Source organism: Epargyreus clarus, unplaced genomic scaffold (assembly GCF_041222505.1).
Source record: "Epargyreus clarus isolate Ecla_fem2 unplaced genomic scaffold, WU_Ecla_fem_2.2 ptg000025l, whole genome shotgun sequence".
Lineage (NCBI taxonomy): Eukaryota > Metazoa > Arthropoda > Insecta > Lepidoptera > Hesperiidae > Epargyreus > Epargyreus clarus.
Genome location: NW_027332232.1, coordinates 2,138,812 through 2,147,056, shown reverse-complemented (window position 1 = coordinate 2,147,056; position 8,245 = coordinate 2,138,812).

Sequence of the window (8,245 nt, the reverse complement as noted above, 5' to 3'; positions counted from 1 at the left end):
GTATGGCGGCAGCCTCACGCCGCCGTAGCGCGCCCCTCCCGGCGCCGCTCGCACACACACACACAACACACACACACACACACAGCACACACACACACACACCACATCATACACAACACACACAACACCACACACACACACACAACACACACAGACACACACACACACACAAAACAAACACGCCACACCCAGACACTCACGCACAAACACGTATGTATGCACAAATTTACCTAGTAATAAAAACTATTATAAACAGACACACACATGCCTGTACATACAGACAGATGTAAGTACTAAAATATGTACACACAAGAGTTTAAATAATACAAATACACACATATTTACACTCTACAATACACACACACACACACACAACACACACACACATTACACAAATACTTGTGTGTGCGAACGCGCGAATCTTTTTATTTGAACACAAAAAATACAAGCTTAATATTTTTAATTTTTAACCATACTATATTTAAATAATTATATTGTTTCTCCGTCGCACAAAACACACACACACTTTAGCACAAAAGCAGCTACATAAATGTAAATAGGAACTGTTGTACATACACAGATAATATAAACAGATTAATTAGTCTGCAATTAAGACCTTCCCGCACTGGTAACCATAACACATCGATACCTTAATTGGCAAATCAGTCAACTCCATTTTTTTTCAAAATGTTTTTATTTATTTTGATTTCGTCCAACACCATTTATTATGAAAATAAATAAAAAATACATTTTGACAAAAAGTGGAGTTGGCTGCGAATATACAAAACACACTACGACCATAAAAGAAAACTTTATTTTGTGGTATATTCCCGCCAAACTGGTACTCCGCTCTGAAGTTGTTGCGAGCAGTAGTCATACAATTTGTTATGGCGACGCGATTCATTTCTATATTCAGAGCGGACTAGCAGTTTTACGCGGACTACACGACGCTACTATAAGTTAGAATTTGAATTCATAGATTAGTAAAGATACTTCGCCGCCTTGAAATTGAATGAAGCCACAAACGGCTTATTAGTAAGTTCTTTTTTTGAATTCTTGACAAATAAAAACATTTTTGGAGAAATTTTACGAATAAATAACTAATACTGCGTAATTTACATAATAAATAAATAATTATTTCAAATATTTTAGGGACATTTTAGCACGGAGACGTGGCAAAACTTTTTACACAACATTTCAATTCTCAAAACTGGGTACATTTTCTTATCAGGAGTGAGTAATCTTTACTTATCTATGTTTGAATTAATAATTTTCAACGGATATTCTGTGAAAATTTAATTATTCTTGTAAAAATAAGAATTGACGCAATATTGTACATACAAGCAATACGCAGCTTAAAATATACTTAATAAAATTATTACTGTAGATTTGTTTGTGAACGGCATTACATATAAACGTCGAATGGGGCAAGTATGTATATCTACGTCGTATTCATATGTATATGTGTAGAGGTACTTATAAATCAATATTGGTTCCGTAGGTGTAATATATAAATACTAGCTGACTCGGCAAACGTTGTGTTGCCATATAATTAAAAAAATGTTAAGGGTGAACATCCCTTATCACTTAGTGTATGAAAAATAGATAGTAGTCGATTCTCAGACCTACTGAATATGCATATAAAAGCCGTTTCGGAGGAGTACGGTAACTAATTGTGACACGAGAATTTTATATGTAATATGTACTTGTGTTTAGTCCGCGCCAAACTACTTGTCCATTCTCAAGTTGTTGGGAGCAGGTGTAGTCATACAATATGCTATGGCGACGCGATTCATTTCTATATTCAGAGCGGACTAGCAGTTTTACGCAGACCTATAAGAACCTTTAATGTCGTCAAATCTAGCTATAATATGAAAAAAATGTTGTCTCTTTCTACTCACTCCATTCTTATATTCTGACGTTTTGGTAAACTATCTGTTTCATGATTCAATTGATTATTTTTTAAATTTCTCGGCATATTATAAAAGTCCTAATATTAGCATACATATAAATAAAATACTGGATTATATAGCATTTATGAAATAAGTTTTCCTTTAAATAATTGACAAATATGTCTCAATGTATATCGATTATAATATGTATCTACATATCTAATCTTTCATTATAATAACTCGGAAGAAAAAAATAAGACTTCTAAACGTTGCATTATTAATTCACTTATAGATAATGTTAATATTGTAAATCTGGATTATATTTGTTCAAGTAACGACATAGGTACTGTATCGTAATAGACAATTAGATTGACGAGGTTTAAGTTATTTAGTTTCAGAGGTCTTTTTTGATCTGAGGTAAGAACTGGCAGACGGTTGGTAGACAAATTCTAAATAATTACACTGCATTTATATCTTCAGACACCGAGCGCGTCAGGCGCGTGCCGTGGCAGACAAAGTATTCTCCTATACAATATATACTATATCTACCGTAACACAGGTCTGACACAGGCCGCGTCTGTTATAGAAATATTATTAAGAAATGGTTCTTGTCTGATCCGCTCAATGTCTGTGCCATAAACGGTGCCATGTTTACTAATTTATAGCAATGCATATGTTATTAGCTATTTATTTATTTGATAATGGCATACTGGTCACTTTTGCATAATTACATAAATTATTGAATATATCTACATGCTAAGTGGCAGTATAATTATGAGTGACGACATGTTGCCGAACATCATTAGTAAAAATATGATAGTTGATCTACAATTGCCTGTCATAACTAAATAATATTAAAAAAAGAACAATATTATAATTAAGAAAAAAAAATCTTTATTGATGAAATTAGAAAACAGACAAAATGAATTAATTAATTACTTACTAATTAAGATCTTTTTCTTCAACTTCTCACAACTATCGGAGAAAAGGTCTAAATTTTTGCTTTTCTCTAGCGAATTGTATTCTCTTATAAAGTAATCTCTATTTTTATTGATTAGCTATTACTAATTTTATTATGTAACTATTCGTACATTAAAAATATTGCCACCGATCAAGATGGAACAAGATGGAAGTTTCCGGTAAATGTCATCATGCGATCAATTATTTCAAAAATGTTTAATGATAATCCTTCATGTGTATTTTAATCATTGTGTAATTTTTGAACTCTATGACTGTATCTACTGAATAGATTTTAATACATTCTTATATTATTAACATTAAAATGTAAGAGATAACCCTCGTAGCGCCATCTCTTGGACGTCTGCAAAACCAACTAGTCATAATATAGAATTTAATAATTATAACCATTTTATTTATAATTATGAATTGTAACGATAAGGACATAATCAATGTTTAATTTATATTAGCGTAATTAGAAAATTTGTAGATTGAATTAATAAATATTATCATACTCTGTATTGATTTTTATTAAAAACATCAGTATTATTTACAGGATACATACATATTATTGCTACTTGATAATAGATGGCGCTAAACGCTACTGAAACCCACTGATAGATTCCTAGCATCTTCCATATTATAATTTACAAGCTCCAAACGGAGACTAAAACGTAGTGGTTATATTCGCTTCGACTGAGACAGGCGAAATACGGTACTCTTAAGAAATCTCTCTAAAAATATAGTTACCTACTTAGATACTTAGTTGTTTTTATAAGTAGCAAATAAACATGCAGTTTTTGATAAGTAAAATAGAAAGATTCTTCAACGCTTGGAAATTGAATGAAGCAGGATGATTTCACCATTTATTGTTTGAATTCTTGACATTTTTAGATTAATATTTTTAAACAAACCTTACGTATAAATAACTAATACTACGAATTTTAAGTAATAAATAAATATTTCAAACATTTTAGGGACATTTTAGAATGGAGACGTGGCAACACTTTATTTACGCACTCAAATTTAATTCTCAAAACTGGTTACATTTTCTTGTTAGCAGTGATCTATCTATGTTTTTTATACTTTTAATATGTAACGGGTACTCACAGTATGCGGTTTTTAATTTCTTTTGGCGATATTTCGACCCAGTTGCATGGATCGTGGTCACGGCGAAACTGAGGTGGAGGGGAGAAACCGTTGACAACTACTAGTGGTAGATTAATCTATCTACCCTACGTCTACTACGTCGAAAAGCAGTGATAGCCTAGTGGTTAAGAAACTCGGCCTCTCGATCGAGAGGTCCGAGGTTCAAATCCCAGGCACGCACCTCTGATTTTTCAAAGTTATGTGCGTATTAGAAATTAATTATCACTTGCTAAACGGTGAAGTAAAACATCGTGAGGAAACCTGCATACCTAAGAGATACCCTGGTATCCATTGTAGGATTTAACCTGTGTTATGGATATCAGAATTACATTTTTGCATTTTAACAAGATGAGTTGTACAATGACGGTCTCTATATCATAAATAACAAGCACTCTTTATCATAAATACTTACAACTATTACAATATATTTAAAAACATTGAAATTTATTTTCTGTGTGTCTGTATGGGTGTAAGGTAGAGTACGTAAAAAGAGGTATATACATTTATAATGTGTGTTCTTTAATTGACTAAGAGGATGGTAGTTTTATTAAACTTTCAGTCTCATCGTAGGTTTTTATCTGTAACCAATTGTAAACTTTTACTTTACATAATTGCCTAGAGAGAGGAAATATTTTGCAGTGCTTATTTATTTTATTGTATAGGTGGCTTCCGAGCACAGGAAAGTGTCGTTTGGCAAGGGCTGTTTTAAAACGAGAAACTGGGCATACGGAATGAGTTCGTCGTTTTGGTAAAATATTTGTGTCGTATGGTAAGGAGATGTGTTTCCGGAGAATGGTCTGAAGAACAAATAGTTGTCTAACCGATAGGACTTGGCAGTCACGATAAAGATCTTTAGTGGGGTATCTAAAAGGCTTTAATGTCATAACTTTTAAAACAGCTCTCTGTGCTCGTTCCAGTTTCAAGAGATGTGTTTTGGATGCGCCACCCCATGCCGTGATACAATAAGTTAATAATGACTGGCATAGAGCGTAATACACTGATTTCAATGTGTTAAAGTCAGGAGAGCGCCTTAATTTTTTAAAAATGTAAATAATCTTACGGATTCGGGATGTGAGCATATCAAGATGTGGTTTCCAGTTTAATAAACTATCAATAGTAGTGCCAAGATACTTGGTATTATATGATCCATTCAGCTGTGGACAATCACATTGGGGAAGACGAGAAGACAGGCATGAACATTCGTGGGCTTTTATCACTAAGGAGTTAGGGGCAGGTAATGTAACAGATTGTAAGGAGAATGGCAGGAAAACTGTTTTATTTAGGTTTATTGTCAGAAGGTTTTTTGCCATCCAGTTCAGCACTGAATTTAGGGCTATCTCTGCGTGTTTTATTGTGTCCGGCCAATCGGAACCGTGTATTAATAATGCGGTATCATCCGCGTACGTAAATATTATTATTATTTTCTTATCTTGACACGCGTCTTAATATCATTTACCTTTAATACTCTTATTGTTACTTCTAACATTTTAACTAAGTTTTTACATGTGTAATACCTATAAAGGTAGTTTGGCAAAGGGAGATCTCCCGCCGGGCTAGGTGATCATGCTGATCATGCCCGAGGAGCGGCCGTGCTCAGTCTCAGTTCGAAGCTTGTATATATGCAAGATGTTTAGAAAACTTCGATAACGTGATTCAGAATACTCGTGGCGCCATCTCTTGACAAGCAGCGGGAAGTCGCCATAGTAGCATTTAATTGGACTTTATACACCGTTATTTGACCTAATGTACTAAATACTTTACGCAATAAAATAAATACATAAATAAATTAATTAAAACCGCGCGTCATGAGTACCCGTTGTATATTAAAATTATCAATTCTGCGATAATATTAGCCTAAAATCATGTAATGCAGTCTACCTGTTGGTAAGTGGCTACTACCGCCCAAGGACATCTTTAATCAACTTCGATAAGATTAGATTCCTACCCGAGGTCTGATACAGATGCGCCGCTACCCCTGAGGACTAAACTGGAACGCCTCGGAAAAGTACGTCTCCCTTACCACACCCTTCAAACCAGAACACAGCAGCGCTTAACACTGATGTTATAACAGAAATAGGTGTGGCGGTGCCGCGGTCGAACCACAGGATTCTACCACCTTCAATTACATTTTCTTGATACATAACATTATTATTAATCTATAAAATAAGATAAAAAAGATAGGGAACTAAAGAAAAAAACAAAATAAGCGCATATTTATCACCATTTATTTAACAAAACAATTAATACATTAGTACATTACAATACGAGGACGAAAAATTTTTTTCTGACAAGTGTGAGTTTGCAGGCCGAGCCGCAGGCGAGGACTGCAATCACACGAGTCAGAAAAACATTTTTCGTCCGCGTGTTGTATAAAATTTTATATTACGGGGTCGGAAATGGGGGTTTTGCGCACGCGAAGCGTGCGTAAAACGTCCATTTACGCACGCCGTGATATAAACATTATTCTTACATTATTATTCGATCTCATATAAAATGTATCTACAAATTAAATGCGTCTAAGTACATAAGGCCGTAACCAGGATGGTATGTGTACAGGGCTGGGTAAATCTGGGTACTGACTTGCGACACACATCTTCGTTAGACACGTCAAAGTCATTATATTTAAAATTTTAAATATATTATTATAAACAGAATAAGAATAGTTATAGTACGTTAAAATAACAAATAACAATATTAACTTTCATGATAAAATTAAGTATTGTTTAAATATTTTAATGCAATTTTTATACAATATTCTATTTATGATGAATTCTTGAAGCAAATTAAAAAATATTAACTAAATCAATTATTAGGTTTAAAATAATATTACAATAAATTTTATATGCACTTGTTTCAGATATTGTACCTGGTATAATAATTATACGAGTACACATTTTGAATAGTGAGTTGCAGAAGCCACTGACTGTATTTGTACAGTTATATTACATTACATGTACATAGTCAGTACCCAGCATAACATAACAATTACAATAGAAAGACGTTTACTACAAATACATTAATATTATTATTTGTCTTTCTAAGAATATTATCAAAAATCGTTAATGTATTTTTCTCATTCAAACTTCATAGAGAAAGAGAGAGAAAATCCAAAACGCATTTTGTGATACAATCTTCACTAAAGCAATTTTAAACATTTATTATTCAGACACTGACCGTTTCAGACACGGGTCTCGTCAGACAAAATACATTATATATAATTCGACAGGCACGGCCCGTGTTTGCTCTGTCATGTTTCATATAAAAACGTCAATACATTGTATAGGAAACTGTCTGTCACGACACGTGCCTGACACGTTCTATGTCTGTAGGTGTGAATTAACCTTTAATTGTAGAGGCATATGTAAGTTGTTTTTTTTAATAAATTTCATAATATATACATTTCATTTTCGTATATTTTGTATATTTTCGTATTTTGATTCATTTTCGTATATATAACAGTAGAGTCAGCAAAAAATAATATATATGAAGGATAAGCATAATTTCTAGATATTTTTTGGAGTTTAGGAAGAAAACAAGAAAATAATTAAGACATTTCTAAAAAATTAATCTATTATTGACTTTTAGGATCACACGATACTATCTCGGATGTAGCGTTAGCAAAATAATTTCTGAAATATTATTTTTTGGTATTTTTAAGCGACTCCAAATTCTTAAATCGTTAAGGTATAATAAACATCAAGAATTTTATACTGTCAAAAGGTTTTCGGCGATTTTAGTATTATGCATCATATACAAGCTGGCTACTGCCGCCCATGGACATCTGTAATCAACCCCAGATAAGATTAGACTTCTACCTGACGTCAGCCACAGATGCGCCGCTACCAAGGACTAAGTTGGAACGTCTCGGAAAAGTATGTCTCTTTAACCACACTACAAAACAGAACACAGCAGCGCTACACTGCTGTTATAACAGAAATAGGTGTGGCGGTGGTACCGGAGTCGAACCACAAAGGGTTCTTTCTACCTTTCTAAGGTACCCTACGATTCTACAGCTCATGTAGCCAATGGACAGTCAGCCTAAGACATAATTACATTTATCACCGACATTAAAAAATACCTAACAACAAAAAACTAACTAAAGATCAACAATTAACTAACTTATCGTATTTTAACAACAATACAACATATATATTGAAAATGTTACGAATAGCTCAATGTATGTCAACAATAAATTTGAAAATAGTTATAATTTAGTTTCAATAAAGATTTTTTTGAATTGCGGCTTT